Source organism: Mirounga angustirostris, unplaced genomic scaffold, assembly GCF_029215605.1.
Source record: "Mirounga angustirostris isolate CCGP_5_RB_7025 unplaced genomic scaffold, mMirAng1.0.hap1 SCAF_3, whole genome shotgun sequence".
Classification (NCBI taxonomy): Eukaryota; Metazoa; Chordata; class Mammalia; order Carnivora; family Phocidae; genus Mirounga; species Mirounga angustirostris.
In genome coordinates, this window is record NW_026991711.1 from 18,443,027 (window position 1) to 18,466,194 (window position 23,168).

The following is a 23,168-nucleotide window of genomic DNA, read 5'->3' on the forward strand; positions in this document are numbered from 1 at the left end:
TTTTAAAAAAAAATTAATGGTACTTAACTTGCTTCATTACAAAAACAAAAACAAAAACTATCTTAATGCAACTGAAGACAGTATTGTTTTGATTTTAATGGAAAGAAAAATTGTGCCACTCACGTAATAAATCTTTATGTCCAACACATAGCCCCAGGGTCTAGAATCGAACCTGGACATAAAATCAATTTGCAATAAATGTTAGATAAATGAATGAAAATGCTAAAAGGAAGCATCCTAGAATTGAAATAGCACTGTGTATACTAAGGAACTTTTCCATTACTAGTATATAATCTTACCAAAAAGTTCAAATGGAAGAGAATCACCACTAAGTGAACAAAAATGTAAGGAAGACTTCATAGAGAAGGCTCCTTGAGCTGGAGGGGTTCCAGCAATGTGTGAGCGCCTTTCAGATTTGACAGTGACACCGTGGTCAGAGAACAAATGACAGGCCTCATTAGTGGCCTCATGTTTGTTTGCTCTGCCTCTTTGGTATATGGTTTTACTGTCGCCGAGACAGTGTGTTGGTATGATGATTAGTTGTTTTTTTGTGTTGTTTTTTTTTTTAATTTCCAAATGAATTTATTACTCAGAGTCCAAAACTTTCTGTGAGCTCTGGCCCAGAAACTTCCCCTGGTCCTGATGGAGATCCAAGCTTCTTAAGCCTCAAACTCAAACTCAAAGTACTGTGGGTCAAAGTAGTGGATGTGGACATAACCATCTTCACCTCCGCTGCTGTAGCTCTTGCCATCGGGATGGAAGGCAACACTGTTGATGGGTCCGAAGTGACCCTTGACTCTTCCAAACTCTTCTTCAAAGGCCAAGTGAAAGAACCTGGCTTCAAACTTGCCAATCCTGGTGGAGGTGGTGGTTATATCCATGGCTTCCTGACCACCACCCCGCACCACATGGTTGTAGGTGGGAGAGAGGGCAGCTGAGTTGACTGGACATTGTGTCCGGAAAGTCTTCTAGTGTTCAAAAGTTGTGGAGTCAAAGAGCTTGGCTGTGTTGTCCTTGGAGGTGGTGACAAACATGGTCATGTCCCTGGATAACTGGATGTCACTGATCTGCCGGGAGTGCTTCTTAACATTCACCAGGACCTCTCCAGACTTGGCGCTATACTGGTTGAGCTCTCCTCCTTCATGGCCTGCGATGATGCACTCGCCCAGGGGTCCCCAAACAGCACTGGTGATCTTGGAGTCATTGCAAGGGATCTTCATGTAGGGCTCATTGTTGTCGATCTGGCTTGGATCCCGCAGGTCAAAGAAGCTCACAAAGCACTGGTAGCCCATCTGCTTGTTGGTGGAGAACATGATGATGTTGCCCCCAAAGTCAAAGCCACACGTCCAAACAGCTGAATTGCTCTTCAGTAGGGTCAGGTGCTTCCCTGTTTCACAGTCCCAGAGAGGACAGCTATTATCGGCTGAGCCAGTGAGGACATGTTTGATGTCCCAGTCTGTATCTACACACCACACAGCTCCATTATGGCCCATGTAAGTGCCCAGCCTCTCACCTTTCACAGAGTACCACACATTGACAATAGGGTCCTTGACCACCGTGAAGAAGAGGTCTCCCTCACGGCTGTACTTCTTTTTTTTTCTTTTTAAGAAAAGCAGACTGCCACATGCGGCACCTCATTTGGATGTGTCTGGAGTCTTGGAAGCTTGACTACCCTACGTTCTCCTACAAATAGACCTTGAGAGCTTGTTTGGAGGTTCCAGCAGGGGAGCACAGCTACTTGTATACCCTTGACTGAAGAACGGTCCTCCTCTATCGGGGAAGGTCCTCTTCGACCAAGCGCGCAGCTTCAGGGAGGATGCACATGGATCAGTGAGGGAGGAAGGGGACACCCGCCTAGCCAGCCAGATCAGCCAAATCAACCCTGGCAATCAATGGGGTGAAAGATGTCATAGCCAGATTGCCCTCACATCCCTCATGGTTGTATTTAATCTGCGTAATGGATCACTCATGGCCCTGCAGCAGGATCAGCTTCATCCTGGCGCTGACACAAGGGGTATGATGGTTAGTTTTATGGGTCAACTTGATTGGGTCAAGGGGTCCCCAGTTATCTGGTGAGACATTATTTTTAGATGTGTCAGTTTGGGTGTTTCTGAAAGTGGTGAACATTTAAATCAGTGGAGTGGGTAAAAAATATGTCTCTCCCCTGGGTGGATGGGCATCAACACACCCACCGAGGGCCTGAATAGAATAAAAGGGCAGAGGAAGAGAGAATGTTCTCTCTGCCTGTTTGCTGAGCTGGGACATCAGTCTTCTGTCCTTGGACTGGAACTTCTACCGTCAATCTTCACCCTTTCAGACCTTTGGACTGGGACTAGAACTATATCACCAGTGCTTCTGGGCCTCTAGTTAATGGAGAACAGATCATGGGACTTAGTCTCCATAATCACATGAACCAATTCCTCATTATAGACACATATCCTACTGGTTCTGTTTCGCTGGCTGAACTCTTGACTGATTAGTCAGGGTCCTCTAAAAAGCAGATGCCAATACGGGATTACTTGAAAGGATCTTAAGAGGGATATACCAGTAAGAGAAAATCAGGAGGGAGCCAGGAAATGCTGGGAGAGCTCTCAGACCATGATGCAAGCCCCACAGTGAAGGAGAGAAGGTTGGGGAGAAGCGTTGTCATCTAAGGAAGATTCAGCAAGGCTGTCATGGCAGCCAGGAGCCAAAGTCAAGAGTCACAGGAGTCCCTCTGGTGTCTCTTAGAAACAAGCCTGACTTAATCTCCCTGCCACAGTCACTCATGGCTGATGGGGAGCAGCCCACGCAGGCATGGCCTCTGTAGCAATGGAATAATAGATGTCACTGCTCAGCACCTGGGCCCTCAGTCAGGTCAGCCCCCTGCAGCTGGAGATCTGTGAGGCCAATTTCCATGCAGACCTAAAGGTTCCTACAAACAATACCTTCAAAGATAACCTTTTGCTTTAATGACATGAAACATACATTTTAATACGAGGTTCCAATGCAGAACGTTATACTATCAGTGACAGGGTTAACCTACAGGGGCGCACTTTCTCCACGAAGGAACAAGCACTTTTCATGGATGATTTATATGGAGGTTTATATTATATTTATTCTTGATATGGTTGCCAAACATATGCCCTACACAAGAACAGAGTAAACATTCACATGAATGACTGTCAGAGGTAAATTTGAGATACACACACACACACACACACACACACACGTACACACCACACATATATTATACTATGTTCCTTAGTTTGCTACTTCTCTTATAAATATTTTCATTCATTACTTCAATATCCCCTTAATTTTAACAAGTGATAATTTTATGGGTAAGTTATGAAAATTAAAAAAAAAACAGTATTTTCAGAATGTATGATGTGATCACTAGTTTGAGTTGCAGATGTCCCTAATTCCTTTCCACTTTTACTCACACTCACCCGGTCACACTGACAGAAACATACACCTATTTTCATGAACTCTACACCCCCTTTTAGTCTAGTCTCAAATGACTGTTCTCTCCCTTTCCAAACAGCTGAAGCATATTGCTTTATTTTTAAAAATTTTTTTTATTAACGTGTATTATTTGTTTCAGGGAAGCATACTGCTTTACAGAGTGGAGGTGGCAGTCTGCATACGCTATACCATGAGCATGGATTAAAAGTAGAATTGATGCGTTTTACAATTTTTGTCTCAGGTTACAGATTGCTGGACTAGTCCTCTGTACACAATAAATAGCTCACTGATGGTGAAAAGTAAACCCATAAAGTCACTTATGAAATGTTAGATTGAGAATTTTGAGTTCTTTATCTGCTTGTGTCATTGAAAAAAATGTAATTTATACTTTATATTATTTAAATAATGGCTTTAGATAACCATAATCTAAAGGTAGATAACCATATGTAAATGTCATTATATTTACTTAGTTTTCTAACAGTAGAAATGGCATCGATAGTTGAAATACAGAACTTATCTTGATGTAAATGCTACACATCACAACAAATGTAAAAGCACACTTCCCTAAATGTTTAAAAAAAAGTTTTCATCCAACCATAAGGAGGACTTTTTTCCATATCAGGAATCTTTAAAGTAGTTTTAAATTGGTATTAAAGTGAATCTTTCAGCAAAGATGACTAGTTGTATAATTTGGGTAAAGATCATTTTCTGAGGTACTTTGCTTCAAATATCCTGAGCCCATCTTTTTCCCTAACACAGTGTTTCTGGACTATATCTTTGCAAACCCTTTTACCAAAGCCACTGCTAAGTTTAGCCATTCCTCTTTCATTATACATATGTATACTACAACATCTGGAAACCAAAAAAATTATCAATAATCTGATTTATTTTTATTTTCTTTAGGTGAATGGGGTTGATGTAATAGCTACTGTTGACATGTTACCAAGTAACTTAGGACAAACGATCACCTGGAGGTCTGGTCTACAACAATGTTACCCAAAGTGTGGTCCTCAGAAGGACATCGTCAGTATCACCAGGGCTCTTGTTAAAAGTGCAAATTTGTGGGTCCCACACAGATCAACTGAATCAGAATCTCCTCCGGGGTATAGCCCAAAAGTCTGTATTATAACAAGCTCTATGAGTGACTTTTTGCTAAAATTGGAGAACTACTGCCCCACATGACAGGCCTGGGTGTTTCCCAGATACAGAAACAAAAATTTGGATGATTGACTAGACTTCACTTTTCAGGTAAAAGCTTCAGAATATTGCAAATACTATTATAGAATAAGGAAATCCTTGATCATCAAGGCTCCACCCTATCTTACACAGATTTCCAAAATCATTTTTGCCATAAATTCTCATGATGTAGCCATTAACAAAGGGCTTGAAGAGTACCACTATCAGGAAGAGGAGCAGGGTCTGGGTCTTCTTACTGACATGCACAGGTAGGGTTAATCAGAACGCTAGCTATATTTAAGGTGCAAGCTCGTGGAGTCAGAGTATAAAATACTCACCAAGAAGAGCATGATGAAAGTCAAGACCAAACTACTGGGCTCAAGTGGGAAATGCAGAGGTCAAATTCAAAGGGCAAAACTGGAGGCAGGAAAGGCAAAATAAAGCATGAGTTTCAAAGTCAAGGTAAAGAATACTGAGGTCAAAGGTGAAGCTCTAGAGAAGGAAGAAAAATAGGATATTGCACTAATGTCAGAGGAAAGAAGTTAAGTCCGTAAAGTACCAGTTGAAAGAGCTTTCTCTAGCCTCCTACTCCATCTGTCTTGATTCCTTCTGTCTGTCTAAGGGCAAGGTCATGTAACAAGTGAGAAAGCCAAAAAAGAAAGCAAACTTCTCAAATCCTTCCATTCAGCCACCTTCAACAGATACATGCACAGCTTTATGAGAATGAAACCTGATGTTTCATTAAATTTAAATCACTTAAATCCACCATTGCCCACCAAATTTGTTTTAAAATATCTTTCTCACTTTGAGGGAAAAGACTTTATGTTCTTTTTCCCTTAAAAACAGTGTATTTTGAATTTTGTCACAAGTCATTCCATTGTTTTTTTGCCATGACCTTTTCAAAAAGTGTCTTTTTATAACTACAAATATAAAAGCTATTTTAAAGTATATGGTGTATTATTTTTTCTTAAGAGAATTCAACAAATCCAGAATATCTGTTTCCTAATAATAGCTAAAGATTTTAAAACAAAAGACAAGCTGGGGCGCCTGGGTGGCTCAGTCTTTAAGCGTCTGCCTTCAGCTCAGGTCATGATCCCAGGGTCCTAGGATCGAGCCCCGCATCGGGCTCCCTGCTCCGTGGGAAGCCTGCTTCTCCCTCTCCCACTCCCCCTGCTTGTGTTCCCTCTCTCCCTGTCTCTCTGTCAGATAAATAAATAAAATCTTTAAAAAAAACAAAAAACAAAAGACAAGCTAAAGCAGCAAAAAATATATAGCTCTGCTATAAAAAATACATAAGTATATAAAGCACATAATAAAATATACATTGGCTAACAGGAAAAAAACATAGGCATTGATTAGTAAAGGATGCTAGAGGTAAAAAAGCTATCAAGAAAATTGAAGCTTAGACCAACGAAAAGTAGAAATGAAAAGGGGAGATTAATAGAGATGTACCCAGTGTCCAGTAATATGAGGAACAGATATCATGAAAATTCCAAAGACTGACCAAACATATTACTGCTCTATAGATATGTGTTATTCTAGAGCAGGTCAGAGTGCTGATTTTGGAGCTCGGGTGCCCGCATTCACAGGCTGACTCTGTCCACCATCTATGTGGCGTCAGGCAGACACCTTCACCCCTCAATAACAAGGACAAACAATAACACTCATTAAATAGAGTTACTTTAAGTGTTAAATGATTTAATGTATGGAAGGGTCCTAGACCAGAGCCTGCAGAAATCAGTTAGCTTAGCTAGTATCATAAAGAAGCAATGGAAGATAGAAACAGAATATATGCCAAATGCATAACGTCAATGTTTCTAGTAACCACAACAAAAAGCAGAAAGAAACAGATGAAATTAATTTTACTAATATGTTTTATATGGCCCATCTTATGGGTTGAAATATATACCCCCAAAATTCATCATATGTTTAATTATTAAATCCTCAGTAGCTTAGAATGTGACTCTATTTGGAAACGGGGTCATTGAAGATATAATTAGTTAAGTTAGGATAAAGTTACATGGTAGTAGAGCGGGCCCCTAATCCAAAATGATTGGTGTCTTTGTAATAAGGGGAATTTGGACACAGACATGGAAACAGGAAGAATTCCATCTGAAGATGAAGGCAGAGATGGGATAATACCTCTACAAAGCAAGGAATGCCAAAGATTGCCAGCAAACCACCAGAAGCCAGAGGAGCGACATGGACAGATCCCTCCTCACAGCCCTCTGGAGGAACCAACCCTACAGACACGTTGACCTCAGACTTCCAGCCTCCAGAAATGTGAGAGAGTATATTTCTGTTGTTTAAGCCACTCAGTTTGTGGTATTTTGTTAGAAGAGCCCTAGCAAAAGAATATAGCCCAATATAAGGAAATATCATAATTTTAGTATGTTATCAATATGAAGTATTATGAATGAAATATTTGCATTCTTTTTGTCATACCAAGTCTTCAAGATCTGGTGTGTATTTTACATAAGAGCACATCTCAATTCCTACTGGTCACATTTCAAGTGGTCCATCACAACTTATGACCAATGGCTCCCAGGTTGGATGGTAATGTCTTAAACTATGCCATGGGGTGAAAACTTAAACTCCATTCTTTGCCCATGACTTTTATCAATGCAGGAGTTGCACTGCTATACTAGAAACAGAAATGTTAGTTGATGTTGGAATTACTATTCTCCTGATTACCATTCTCCAGTCTGTTCATCCAATCTGTCCTTACCTTTTACTTTACCCAGCCTATTATGCACAACTCTCTTGCCCCCTTGCTTTTTTGTCACACCTGTCCTTAAAAACCCTATCACTGAATCCATCCCATCCATCTCTCCTCCATCTCCATGCTCAGGTCAGAGTACACTGTCAGGGTGAAAATCACACACCAAGAACTGGAATCCTAAGCCATCTCTCTCTTACCCTGACGCAGCCTTCATTAGCAAAGCCTCCAGTAATTTGTGTGTCAACCAAGAGCTTATCTTCATCTACAACCACGATTCCAACTCTCTTCCTGTCTCTGGAGAAATGGGAGTTGCTCATTTTGCTCGGATTCAACAACGCATTCATGTGTTTACATCCCATCCCCTCCCACATTCCCATGACCCACATTCAGTAATCACCTCTGCAGGCTTTCATCTCCAATCAATGGTTTCCTTTCCAGTGTTTCTATGTCTTTCGAATAAAATGTGCTAAGGCTCAGTCACTAAAAACAAACAAACAAACACACAAAAGCAAAGCTCTTCTTTTAACAGATGTTCCCTTATTCCTCTTCCCTTGCCACTTTCTCACTCCCACCGCCATCTTGTCTTTACTTCCATTCCCCTTCTCTCTGGTATCACCAACCACCTCCATATCACCAATTTCCATGGATGCTTTTTGTGTTTATCTTTACAGACCTTTCTGTGGTGGTTTAATTCTTGGAATGCTTCCTTCCTGGGCTTCTTTGGCATCATTCCTCTGCAGCCTTCTTCACCTCTCCAGCCATTCCTTCTCGGCCTCTTCATGTGTCACTTTTCTTCCACTGGATCCCTAAACCTGATGTGTGTTGTGTTTTCCTTCCTCAGGCCTATGGTCTCCTCACTGTATTTATAGCCTCCCTTCCTCCTTACCCCAGTGACTATCAGAACTGTAGCTTCAATCAATAATTCTCTCAGTGTTTCTTAAACTTTGAAGTCACAGATTGTGAGATTCAAATGAAAATTTTGGCACTCTTCTTAAAAAAAAAAAAAAAAAAGAGTATGTATACATATACACTTAAGAGCCTGCATTCCCTGAAGTTTAGGAAGGTCTACCCTCTACACTGATGACTCTCAAATCACTGGACCTACACCACCCTTGGGATCACCAGCTCAAATTTCCACCAAAGATCTCCTCCTAGATGTGTCCTAGATACCCCACAACATAATTTGGTCCCCTTGCTAAACTGCCTACATTTGTGAACAGCCATACCACCAACGACCAGTTAATCAAGCCATAAATCTGTAATTGGTCCCTTTGCATTTATCTGTTGTTTGTTTCCACAACTTGACTTTCTAGAGTCACTCTCCACAATCTGTCAGCCTTAGTTCAGCCCTCTACATCTCTTAGCTCACTCCCCCTCAGTGGTATTGGTGCCCCTGGCTTCCCAAGTCCAATTCAAAATCCTTCCAAAGGTCCTTATTGCTTCCAAGATGACTCCTTAGAAAAGCACTCAAGGTTCTTCCTGACCCAGAACTTGCCCTCTTACCTCTCTAACTTGTATGTAATTGTTAGCAAATTAAATATGATACCATGTATGGGATGGAAACTATTGGTGTCCCATAATAAAACAAAATTTTCCTATTAAGTGTAAAATTCCAGAAGGTAATCTCTACCAATTTTTAATATAAATATAATACTACATCAATACTTAGAAAAAACCTAGCCACCTATCGGATCTGCTTTATGTGACAGAAAGCTAACTTTTATGTGTATTATTTATATTTCTTAACAAAATACAATGGGGAACAAAGTATGAGAACCAAAATATGTCAGTACAGGAATAACTGTGAATACAGTACAAGCTGTGGAATGTGACAAACCTAGGTTTAATTCCTTGCCTTGAATTTTACTTTGGTGTACTTCTCTTACACTCAATTCCCTTATTTGTAAAATGAGGATAATAAAGCCCATGCCTCAGGGCTTTTTTTATATTGGGAACTAAATGAAATGGTGTTTGGGAAGAACCTAAAACAGTGTCTGAATATTGGGTGTCTCAATAAATGGAAATACCAGGAGGAGAAGGATTTTATGGCAGGAGAGAACCGGTTTGCTCTTCCCTTGTGCCCAGGACAGGGCCTGTCCCTTTGCTGCTATTTCAGGTCCTGTAGGACTTTGGGGCAGCAGTGAAAGGTTAATTGGGATTAGGATACCAATGAACTCAATCAAAGTCAATTCGTAGACTCCAGGAAACACATTTAGAGCAGCAAACCAAAGCCATTACTACCAACGTCAATGATAATAAATTCATAAAGAAGCTAGATCTGGTTAGCTCCTGAGGAGTGGCTTCTAATGAAAGAAACTGCATACAACATCATGTAAATTCCTTTAAAATAAAAAATGAACCAAGAGCTCCAGTTTATGGATGTCCAAAAATTTTTTTTCTATAACATAAGTTAATCTTCCAGGATTTCTATTCTGAAGTACTTGGCCCCAGGTCCCAGGCTTTGTAAAGCTTCACACTATTCCTTTCATATGTTTGAGACAAAACTGTGAAAGCATCTTGCCAATCCAAAACATTTATATCTATAGTAACTATAACGATTATTTCTTCTGACAAACTTTATAATATTCCACACACTTGTGAAGAGGAATCAAGACAGAGGGGCTAGATGATACAAACTTGTCTTAAACTTAAAAGATCTCCTACTAAAATAAAAAAGGTGTGCAAAAAAAATGTTCTTTATGCACTTACTGATGGAAATCACATAGAAAATGCTCTTTGTATTTATCTTTGATACAAAATGGACCCAAAGTTAGTATTTCCTCCACTTTTTTTACCTTCTTTAAACACTGTCTCCTTTTTTTTTTTATTTTCCAATGAAGAAAAGGCCTCGAATTCAAGTCATTTTTTTTTCTTTTTGCTGAATCTCAGCCTTGATGTAGACTGATTAATCCCAAAAGTTAGTACTTCACCTTTCAGAAAAATGAAGAGGAAATATGACATTTAGATATGAGAAATTGATCTTTTTTTTTTTTTTCATTTTTAGGGCAGTACCTACTTTCAAAATAAGTTTATGTTTGTTTTAAAAAGTTTTAAACTCATTCAGTTTAGACTTCTATATGTAAGCAATAACAGATTTAGAACTGTCCCCAGTTCTAACGATCAGCTTACTGACCGTAAATCAAATAAAAAGAGGAAAAGACATTGGAAATAGATCCTAAGGAAAAATGTAAAGAGTTAAAACAGGGAACAGACAAGCGGGCTTCACAATCCACATATCCATATTAGGCCAGCCCTGAGGTGAGATACGCAAAGCTCCAGGAGATATGCAAAGCTCCATGGCTCCGGAGATCAGTCCCCTCCCTGTGCTTCTCCCATCTCAGCATTGCTTTTTACTGCTGTGTCTAAAGCTAAATGAGAGACTGCTTCTCTGGACCCTGGTATTTCCTACATTTTCCCTTTGTCATGAGGTATTCCTCTCTCCCTTTGCTATTGACTTAATTAGAGGACTATGCTCTCCTAAGGGGTGAGGTGATTCCATTCTATGAACTATCTCCAGATCAGTTCCTCACAGGTACAGAGGGGCAGAGTGGAAGGAGTGAGGGGCCAGTTCTCCTCACAGAGGAGTTCCTGAAGAATGCGTTGAGCCCTTGTCCCAAACCCCTTCTTGGTCTCTAGAAAACAAAACCAATTTAGGGATCATAGCAAACCGGACTTTTTGGGTCAAATGGTTTCCCCTACCAAAGTACCAAAGGTCTTCTGAGTTCTCCTTTTTGGCCAGTACAGTTTCTCACCGCCTCCGGTCTCTGTCCATCTTACCAGCTGTCAGGGAGCTTCATTATCCTTCTAATTGGCATCAGTGTTGCCCGCCTCTGGTCTAGCCTTTGTCCTCTGTGGTAACTTTTCTTAAACTCCACTACAGGCTCTTACTCTTTCCAGAATCATAAGCTCATTTGGTTTCTGTATCCTTCCATCCTGCATGACTATTTATGCCTTGTCAACAGTCAATAGTCATAATTACTGGAAGGTTCCACTGTTCCTTGAGAATTTCTTCTTCATAAAACATTTAATATTTTAAGATCATCCATTCACATTTAGTACATAAATCTCTAGACTCGAACATGGATTTCTCCCTTACTGTTTCAGGGGAAGAGATATTTGAACATGCACCTGGTTAAAAATGTAAATACACTTGATGAAAAGTACCACTTTCTTACTCCAAAATTCAATGTTAGCAGATTTTTCTTCACTTCCAATATTCTCCTTCATTCCTAGGTTCCCAGAAAGAGGTAAAAGAAATTCCTGTTACAACTGTCCCCTTAACCTGCCCATAGAGACCTCATCTCTCCACAACAAATTCGAGATGTGATTTTCTAACTTAAACTAAGGTGTCAAACCTAATTGAATAATACACCCCATTAATTTAAATTAATGAATGAGTCATTGATAAAGGGCACATTCATTAATGAAAAGAAGAAATCTTTTCAGTCGGAATTCTAGCAGCAAAACATGACACTGGGAGATACGCTTGGTAGAGCAGGCAAGATCATCTTACCACAACCCACAAATCATTCTTACTTATCCATGTGACATCCATGATTATAATGCCACTATGTGTTTGCTATAATCACAGAACAGAAAGAACTACTTCATGGCAATCTGAATTTGTTTTAAAAGGATATATGTGTGTGTGCATAAGCACATAAATATACAGTACATACAGCGTATACACACGGGTATATATGTACGCACATACACACACTTTTATGTTTTCAATAAATACAGAACATCCACATTATAAGGGTTACAATTCATACATCTAATCAAACATATGTTTGACATAGTCATCATGGTAAATTTTAAAACAATCGTACCATTTCTATTAAAATCAGAAAAAGGGTAAGTAGTACTATAATTCACTTCGTAATGTCAGTGCTGTACAATGTAATTTTAAAAAGAATAAAATGGAAGTATAAATATTTGCAAGATGGAAAAAAATGATTATTTTTAGCTATGTTATTGTATAGTTTAAAAATCCCAAACACTAACCAAAAAAAAGTAGAGAATCTCTGTACTGTTAAATATATTTATATTTAACAGCATTAAATATAAATTTAACAGTGTTAAATATAAATGTAAGTGAATTGTATAAATCCAATAGTAACAACCAAAAAAGCAAATAAGCAATAAGAATGTGCAGAAACTATAATGAAGAAAACTATAAAACTACTGAGGGAGATAAAGGATTCACATAAATGTAGAGATATCATCTTCTTCTTTATAGGAAGACTCTACATTGTAAAGATGTCAGTTTCCTCCCTAAATGAAATCTATAAATTCAATGCAATACCAAGGGGGTAGAAAATATGAAATTGACACGATAATTCTAAAGTTTATCTGCAAGTATAAACCTCTGCATACCTGGCATCAACGCATCGGTGGGGAGAAAAAGAGGCAATTCAGTAACTCGTGTTGGGAAACTAGTCATCCTCTGGGAAAACATCAAGTTGAAGCGCCACCCCTCAGCCTTCACTACAATACACTCCAGATAAATAAGATACATAAGTATAATACAGTTAGATAACAATATTAAGCAAATATTTAGTAACATTTATTTATCAGAAAAAAAAACAGATAACATAAAGGAAAATGCTGACAGTGAAAACGTGTCTAGCAACAGGTGGATGTTTCAATATAATATGGTGCATCTGAAAAATGGACTCTCATATCAATACTTAATTACTGGTGCATGAATAGTTACGTCAACATGGACAAATCTCCAGGATGATAAGTGTAAAAAGGCAGAGGGAGAAACCTGGAGAGATACACACTGAAGGTTACTGCAGGTTACCTCTGAAACTGTATTCAGTCTGTATTTTCATTTCTATACTCTTCTCTATTGCTGGAAATTTCTACATGGGCTTATATTAGGCATATGTGCCAAGATAAAGGACTTTTTTTTCTGGAAAATACATATGTAAAAAGGTTGAATAGAATATTAAAATATGAATTAAGATTTCAGGACCCTCATCTGGGTTCTCACATTGATGGGTATGCAACTCTGGGCAAGCCCCTTCCCTGTGTCTCAATATATTCATCTTTCATTCGACCCCAAAGTCTTAAGCTACCTGAAAATTCTTCACTTCAGGGAGCAGCATTATAAGCACATGGGGGGCATCAAAAAATAAACTATACATTCTGGAATAAAGACTCATAGCAAAAAGAGGGAGGACCAGTAGTTAAAAAGTGTAAATTCATAAAGGTGTGAGGGTAATGGCTGGCCACCCCAGGATGGGAAAGTGGCAAGACTGCTGTTATAACTAAATCATTGTCTCTCCAGCCTAATCACATACTTGCCATTTACTAAATCATTGTCTCTCCAGCCTAATCACATACTTGCATTAAATGGCAAACTCTGAACCCCTGTGCTACTCTTCAACATTAGTTAAGCCCTACAGTCATCATGATGCTCACATAATTGGTAATACTGGTATTGAAAACTATATTAATTTCAAGCTCTGGTAGAAACACAGAAAAACATCAGTATTTATCAAATGAGGTAAAAAAAAAAAGGTAGAGAAAAATTATGATTCTCAAAAGTGTAAAGAAGGTACCATAAAGAACAGAGTGTGCTTGATTGGGAGAGTGAGCTAAATTAGGTGATTTGTTTTAAAAGCAGTTCCTAGATTTATAGGACTTTGGTATTCGTTTATTTTTGTTCTAATTCAACTACGAGTACAAACGCATCTCATTTCAAGGTTACAGAAGAAAAGAGGAAATCGTTCTGCCACAAATCAGCTACATGACCTAAGTTAGTACCTTAGCCTCTCTCATCTCTGTTCCTTCAACCATTAAAACAAAAACAAACAAACAAACAAAAAAATGAGTGGGAAGGGACAGACGTCAACGATCACTTAACATTCAAAATCCTGATTCTATGTTTCTTTCTCATTTCAGACCAGAAATTCTTTTACGCTTACTAAATCATCTTATCCCTAATCAAACTTAGAGAGTTTAGAGGTCGTTTAAGAGAATTATAAGAAGAATTTTACTTTAAAAGTATAAACAAAATAACCAAAACCATTAGGAAATGTCAGAATTCTCCAAGGTGAGGTTTGAGGAACCCAATGAATGATGTTTTTATTCCCTACTCAGTGTGACACTAATTGAGAGACGGTCATGGGAGTCAAATGGAGAACAAATGCGTTTTGTTGCTGATAAAAGCAATACTGACGTACACAGCTAATGTGTTCAGCTGCAGGAACTTACTAGTATATATGCCTAATTCATGGCAGGTCTTTCCAACCAGCCGCCCAGTCCATGGCCTCTCTGCAGGGAGCTGCCTCAGGAAGTCTTTGTCTAGGCAGGAGAAGAGCCAACTGTGTGTGTTCTGCAGGCTATCACACCCCACAGACAAGCAAAGAGCCTGAGGTATGTATGCTCAACTCTGCCCCCAAAACCACAATGGGTCACTCCCCTCCTCTGAGGGGAAGGAGTAAGGCAGAGAATGGAGAGAGATGGAGAGACTCAAATTCTTACTCTACGAGATCTCCCTCCAGGTGGATACAGGAATCAAAGAAAAAGAAAGTCCCTTCACCCTGAAAGTCCCCAGATTCCTTCATTTCCTCGATCATGAAACATCAGGGCTGTCATGCTCCCAAATTCATGGCCATGCTGCCCCCAGGCCAATAACTGCAGGTTTTTGATCTTCTTCAGACTGCTTGTGGTCACTGGAAATTTTGGCTCTGAAAGGGTATAAATTTTCTCACACACACACAGAAATAATTAAATACAATGCCATTCAATGCCATGCTGAGAACTCACCACCTGTTCTAATCCCAATCCCAAATGATGTCCAGCCGTATTGTTCAACGCATCTCGAAGGTTCATGACAAAATTAACAACATAAAGACACTTAGCTGAGGGGCGCCTGGGTGGCTCAGTTGGTTAAGCGACTGCCTTCGGCTCAGGTCATGATCCTGGAGTCCCAGGATCGAGTCCCGCATCGGGCTCCCTGCTGGGCAGGGAGTCTGCTTCTCCCTCTGACCCTCCCTCCTCTCATGCTCTCTCTCATTCTCGCTCTCAAATAAATAAATAAAATTAAAAAAAAAAAAAAAAGACACTTAGCTGAGTGTGAGCTCCATCCTAGGCCAGGGGGCTGTGATAACCCCCTTTTCCCAGGAAACTGCTAAACCCTAAGTAACCTGCCTCTTAGACCTATTCCTACATGTATAACAGCTGGAGGACTGCGGAGCAGAAGATGTAGATGGTCTTTCTAAAGTCTCTTACCCTGGGCTCAAGGCCCTCCACCATGACCCCCCGACGACCCTTACCTTCCAGAGCTTTCCATCATTCCAGGCCTTAAGTAGCATCTTTTCTTTTTCTTGGCTACATATTCTCCTGCAGGGTGGACTCTGCCTTTATCTGTACTTTCTCCCTGATGTTTTCTCTTCCCCTCAAGACAGCTCAGCTGTGTTTTAAATGACTTACTTCACTTTGAGGTTGGCCCCTTTCCTTCTCTCTCAGGTAAGCAGGTAACCCTGCTGGCTGTGTTCACGAGCCTTCTTGCCATGTATTTCTTTGAGTTTCCTGGCCCAGATACGCTATTTTCTAACATGACCCTCTCGTGTTCATCTCCCATAATGAGATTAAATTAAAAAGAACTGAGACTGTGAGAAGTATCGTTTGAACAGCTAAACCAAGACTGGACTCAAACTATCATTATCTTGCCAGAAGCCCCTCAGATAAGTCTGTGTTTCTTGCTCTTCCCCCTCTCTTTATAATCCTGGTTCCACAGATCTCTGGGATGTGCTCCCTAAAGACACAAAACAATTCCTCTATGAGGAATTACTATAAACACACACCCGTCAGCTAACAATTCTCTGATCATTTCATGCTGATACTGTTCTCTACACAGCACGTCTAGATGTTTCGTCCTTGGTATGGCCAGCACAATCAGGAGTCTAACTACGATCTTTCAATCCTCAGCTTTTCATTCTTTTTTTTTTCTCTTTTGCACCATAAAGATCTTTAATTTTCCATTTGCGTTCTTCATTCTTTGGTGGTTACGTCTTTAAAGCCCAAACACAATAAAGTTAAATTAGAAAGGTCTTAAGAAATCTGTCATTACAAAGTCTAGGGTGGGAGAGAATTATCACACGTAGCTTTCTTCATAAACAATCTAAATCGTGCTTCAAAGGACATATGTGTTTTTTCCCCAGCTTTACTGGGGTGTAACTGACAAGTAAAAAATGTATATATTTAAGGTGTACAGCTGAATGTTTTGATATACATACACATTGTGAAATGATCACCACAATCAAGCTCATTAACATATCCATCACCTCACATAATTAACATTTCCTTTTTTCTTTTGTGTGTGTGCGCACTCTCAATGAGAACACTTAAAATCTTCTCTCTTCATATGACCTCACTGATATGAGGAATTCTTAATCTCAGGAAACAAACTGAGGGTTGCTGGAGTGGGGGGTGGGGTGGGAGGGATGGGCTGACTGGGTGATGGACATTGGGGAGGGTATGTGCTATGGTGAGAGCTGTGAATTGTGTAAGACTGATGAATCACAGACCTGTACCTCTGAAACAAGTAATACAGTATGTTAAAAAAAAAAAGGAAGAAGATAGCATGAGGGGAAGAGTGAAGGGGGGGAAATCGGAGGGGGAGACGAACCATGAGAGACTATGGACTCTGAGAAACAAACTGAGGGTTCTAGAGGGGAGGGGGTGGGGGGATGGGTTAGCCTGGTGATGGGTATTAAAGAGGGCACGTATTGAATGGAGCACTGGGTGTTATACGCAAACAATGAATCATGGAACACTACATCAAAAACTAATGATGTAATGTATGGTGATTAACATAACATAATAAAAAAAAAGAAAAGAAAAAAAGGAAAAGAAAAAGAAAAAAAAAATCTTCTCTCTTCTGACAGCAAACAATCCAGCATGAACTGCGGTCACACGGCTGCACATGAGATCTCCAGAATGTACTCATTGGGCATAACTGAAACTTTGCGCTCCTTGAGCAACTCAGCATCTGCCCATTTCTCTCTCCCTGAGCCCCTGGCGACCACATTCTCCCCTCTTTTAAGGGTCAGCTTTAAAAGGCTACCTCTCTCAGGGCGCCTGGGTGGCTCAGTTGGTTAAGCGTCTGCCTTTGCCTCAGGGTCCTGGGATTGAGCCTGCATCTGGGTTCCTGCTCAGCAGGGAGCCTGCTTCTCCCTCCCTCTCCACACCCCCCCCCCCCCCGTGCTCTCTCTCACTCTATCTCAAATAAATAAAATCTTAAAAAAAAAAAAAAAAGAAAAAGGCTACCTCTCACCTCTCAATAATTTCCTTTACTTACCCCCTCAGAGAGTGATTGTTCCAGTTGGGTCTCTGATATTTTACCTCTCTTAGGCTTTATCATGTCTATTTTGTGTTTCTAATCTTGTAAAACTTGGCAGGGGTTCATTTCCCGATCCCAGACACTGTGGGTCCTCCCTCACCTCCTCCAGCAGCCCAGTTCCCTTCCCTGCCTCTCCAGTCGGTTCTCTAAGCTCTCCTTAGTGAAATCTCTCTTTTCCTACCTCTTGATCCGCCCGACTTCCTCCCTTCCATTTTATGATTTTGCTATTCCTGTCCTGATCATAACACTGAAGGGTATTTTCCAAATTCTCTGGTTCTTCCTTGAATCCCTGAACAATTCTTATATCTAGAGGCAGGCGCAAGAGCCTTTAGTGACCAGTTCACTCCTGTTGTCCTCATTTCAAGGAAGGGAGCAGAAAGAAGCCTCCCTTTTAGCCCCAGCTCCCCACAAGCAGTTACAACTAGCGCTTCACAGTGTTGCTCTAGGACACATGTAATTTTAGGGGTTTTGGGGGGTTGGTTTGGTTTTGACTGAAGCATTATTTGTTTTGAGGACGAAAACACTTATTTTTTTTTTGGTGTTTCAATGCCTGTCTGCTTCTTGACTGCAACACCAGGATCTAACTATGCGGATGTGTTTCGGTTCACACCATATTCTCGGGTTTCCTAAATGGCTATTGTGTTTTAAAGACCTATCCTGCTTACTCGCTCCTATAAAAAGAGTCACAGGGGCACCTGGGTGGCTCAGTTGATTAAGCGACTGCCTTCGGCTCAGGTCATGATCCTGGAGTCCCTGGATCGAGTCCCGCATCGGGCTCCCTGCTCAGCGAGGAGCCTGCTTCTCCCTCTGACCCTCCCCCCTCTCATGTGCTCTCTGTCTCTCTCATTCTCTCTGTCTCAAATAAACAAATAAAATCTTAAAAAAAAAAAAAAAAAAAGAGTCACATAAAGGACAGTCTTACTGTGTATAGACACTGGCTCTTTTTTTTTTTTTTTTTTACACTAAGCCTGAGGCATGAAGCTACATGACCTGGCTCCACCCATTAAAAATCAACCACACACTTTTTTTTTTTTTAAGTGCATAATATAAGCCACAAAAACTCAACTGAACTTACTTGCTAATACCTAAAGCCTCAACTCACCCATCATGTACATCGTAGAAATTTTTATTCCCAAATTCCACTCTCTGTGTCTCTCTCAAGTGTTCTGGCCTGAAGCAGAAGATAATGAATTCTAGCTATTCCGATAAACAGATCCCCTGTTCCCTGTCCAGGTCAGAAGCAGTTCAGATGGAAGAATCAGGTCAGCAGAGACCAAAATACGTCACCTTTGGAAAACAGCTGTTGGACCTATGTATGGTTCAGCCACTGGATTAAGAGAAGGAAGCTGTGAAAATGTTAGGGAAGGACACATCTCTTCCTTGTTGGGGGACTTCTTGACCCCCTTCTTCTCACCTCTCAATTCTCTCTCAGAGGAGGAAATGTGAATTTTCTGGTTGGAAAATTTCAGCGCAGGCACTGGTTCAACCCCTCCTCTGTCCTGTCAGCCTGCCTGCCCTCAGAAAGCACGCTCTTCCAGCCTATCATTTACAGAGTGGCGTCCTCTGGTGGGAGAATCTGATATTGTCTCTAAATGTGCGGAGTCTCTCTAAACCCAAGGGCAAAATGTTAGCAAACCCATCTGGCTAGAAGACCCAGATTTCCTAAATTCCTCTGTATCAGTAACAAGAGAGTTTATATCTATGTCTATATTTATACCCATATCTCTACCTCTATCCCCTGTCTTTTTCTCTATCTCTAAAATGCTTCTAAACCCAGGCAGAAGGGGTAAACAAAGACAACGCAGCATTATTTATCAGGCACTTCAGCCCTGATTCTGTTCTCCAGTAACCTACAAATAACAAGCAAGCCTATATCCACTATGGAAGGTCTAAGCAACCTATGAAGTTTTATCTGAAAAATAATCCCTCAGAGGCTCCCTCCACCGTTGTTATAAGATCTTAATAGAAGCTAGTCCTCCAGGGCTCCTGGGTGGCTGTCATTAAGCATCTGCCTTCAGCTCGAGTCATGGTCCCAGGGTCCTGGGATTGAGTCCCACTCCCCCTGCTTGTGTTCCCTCTCTTGCTGTGTCTCTTTCTGTCAAATAAATAAAATCTTAAAAAAAAAAAAAAAGAAACTAGTCTTCCAAGGAAGCAAATCAGGTGGAGTTTCCATATTCTTTAACCAAGAAGACCCTAAAGAATGAACATGATTGGGGCGCCTGGGTGGCTCAGTCGTTGAGCATCTGCCTTCGGCTCAGGTCCCGGGGTCCTAGGATCAAGACCCGCATCGGGCTCCCTGCTCCGCAGGAAGCCTGCTTCTCCCTCTCCCACTCCCCCTGCTTGTGTTCCCTCTCTCGCTGTGTCTCTCTCTGTCAAATAAATAACATCTTCAAAAAAAAAAAAAGAAGAATGAACATGATCATATTTCCTAATCTTTGAAGTGTGGTGGTGGTTGTCTTGTTTTTGTTTTTAATACAAATATAGCTACAAGGAGTCATTATCTGATTCCTAAAGCTAGAATGATTCTATTAGATTAGGGTCTCCCTACAGAGAGAAAATCTGGTAGGCAAGAGAAAAGTCTGTCTGCCAATACAGGTGGTCACAGGGAAAGGTCACAGAAAGGTAAACTGGAAGTGCTGAAAACGTACATCCCAACCTTTACAACTGGGTTCACTGGACAGTCCTAGCTTATCTGGTTCACCGCACAAAATTTTCCTTAATGCGTATTACAGATTTCAAAGTCATTTTGCATGAATGTGCCGTTTTCCACCTTGAATGTCAAGAAAAGTGATTCAAAAACAGTAAGCAATTTGCGTTCAAGGAAGCCCTGGTTCTCACTGACATCTTTTTAACTCTTTTGGAATTTCTTTTAGTGTGTGTTAAATGGCTTCTAGTCCTAGTCCTGTCTGAAAAATTAAATTGAGATCATTCCTTATTGTATCTTTTAGATCTCAAACTTATTCAGCTTTTAGGACAAGGAAGGCACAATGATGGGTTGGGAAGAGTGTGAATTCACGGTTATGAGGTCTGGGTTTCTGTCCTCTGGACATTTGCCGTCTAGAAGTCTTAGTTTCCTTCTCTGCAAACAAAATGATGTCTACAGTACTCCCAGCTGGGACCTGCTTTAGTGCAAAACATAAATGATTTCTTTACACACAGATAATGCCTAAGAAAATGACCAGACTGGTGATGCTTCCTGAGTTCCTACCACGTTGCTGAAGCCAGGTTAGGCATTTTACAGTGTCTTGTCATCTCTAATTGCCATAATACCTCTTCCAAGGCTATGTCCTTACCTCTATTTCAGATGGAAGAGCACTTCACATATCAGACCTGCTTGCATCCCACTGTACATTACGACTTTGTTACTCACACTGTGCCAGGTGGACCATCTGCTTATGAGAAATGCAGACTCCTTGGCCCCACCTCAGACCTACTGAATCAGAACTGACATTTGAACGAGATCCCCATGGATTTGCAATGTTAATGTTTGACAAGCACAGGGTAGACCGTGCTACGCCCTGGAATGAAGAGAGATGGACTGAGCCACTGTGTTCCCTCCTGATAAAGCCACCAAGATGGAGAAATTTAGCAACTTAAAAGTTATCACAAAACTGGTAAGTGGTAGGGCTGAAAGCTACTCTTGTCTGAGTTCAAAGCCCTTGCTGTTTTCCCCAGCCAATGTTCTATTCCAATTGGTATTATATATCCTATTTGACTTCAACTGATAGATGTAAATGGTGATAGAAGTAGATAGAGCTCCATGATATGTACGACCTAATTGTAAAGAGATGTGAATTACAATGCTCTAGTCTACACTGTCCTTCAATGGAGACTAATTAAAACTACAGTTAATGTCATGTTTTCACTTATTTGTATTAATAAAGGAACGATAATTATTGAGAACTATTGTGATGATCTAATAGAAAAAACTAAATCCACAACTAGGACCAAGCAATTAAATAAGCTAAAAAACACTTTAATAATTGACATGATAATGAGATCATGTTATGGCAAAGTTCAGAATGCTGGAAATCTAGCAATGCAGGAGCTGTGAGATAATATTAATACAGAGAAACCATCAAAAAAAAAAACCAGTTACCTTCTTTCATTAAGAGAAAATTATCCTTTTAATATGGTCTCTCATATACAACAGAAAAAAATACCAAAAAATGAATTATTTTATTTGGATTTATTAAAACTCTGTAAGTTGTGATGAAAAAGAATTCAAAGACGTAACGTTGGGGTGCTGAGTTCAGGTAGTTTCCTTCATAACAGAAACAGAATTTCTGTAGGACCGGTAAACATCGACTTGTAGTAATTACTTAGAATTACATAATATATTCATGTTGAAGAATACTGTGAGGAGGAACATAGTATTTTATTACACCTTTACATTACCTCCTCCAGAAGCCTGTATGGCATCTATTGCTACATGAAAATGTCCTTAGTCATTTTATGAAGTCACACTTTACAGAATTTAAATGATTCCAAGTAGACTAATTTTATTTTGCATTTTAAGTACCTGTTTCGAGATTCAACCCAATTGTGGATCTCTCTAATATGATGCTTTTTTCATGCCAAAGATAAGAATAAAATAGTTTTATTTATTATTTTTCAAACATCATCTCTAGAGATTCCAATTTTGCACTACGGATAAATTCCTTCCTAGATGTATCTGGAGAATGACAACTTCAATCTAAGATACAACAGAAAAAGAAAAAGGAAATCCTTCAAATGGAAACAACAACCAAAAAAAGCTACTCAATTACACTGTTTAAAAACATTCATTTACAATGTAATTTCAGGCAGACCAGCATAAAGACTGGACAGAGAGGAAGACAGGACCCCAGAAGTACATAGGGGTCCCTCAGGAAGATCAGCCTGAAGGCTGGTAAGTATTTGAGCAGGGACTATAATATTTCATGCATGCATGGAAGAGTTCTTATTCACAAAGTCCTCTTACATAAGTAATTATTTGATCTTCACAACAAACTCTCTAGGTAAGTAGAGGAGGATGATCCTGCTGTGTAAACTGAGACTCAGAAATTCAGTAACATGTCCAAGACCCCATGATCAGTAAATGCCTGAACGTGGCCCAAGTCAGGTGTCCTCTGCTTCTACGAAGACATACTGCCCCTGTTTCAGAAATGTGCTATTAACTTTATATGTCAAACTGATATATGATGTTGATTTGTGTTCAGTTTAACAAATGTCACTCCGTACTGGTAACTGTGAAATACAAAGTATGAAAGGACTCCTTCCCACAAAGACAAGTCAAGGTTTCTTCTATCCCAAGAATTTGGGTGAGAACAGAAAATCGTCATAATAATCTCTTCTTAGGAAACCAGTCATTATTTCACAGCAAAATACATTCACGTTGACATTAGTAGTGTTCTTACGCAGTTTATGAGGTCATTACCACTTCAAAAATACACCATGAGTGAACTCAAAAGACCTGCTTAA

General features: G+C 40.0%; 1 protein-coding gene and 1 pseudogene across 1 annotated transcript in view; both read right to left on the reverse strand.

Moving 5' to 3' along the window:
• LOC135363726 (glypican-5-like) overlaps positions 1–23,168 on the reverse strand; it is a 218,538-nt gene that overhangs the window by 45,306 nt on the left and 150,064 nt on the right. The window lies entirely within an intron of this gene.
• Positions 590–7,689, reverse strand: LOC123838425 (eukaryotic translation initiation factor 3 subunit I-like; annotated as a pseudogene).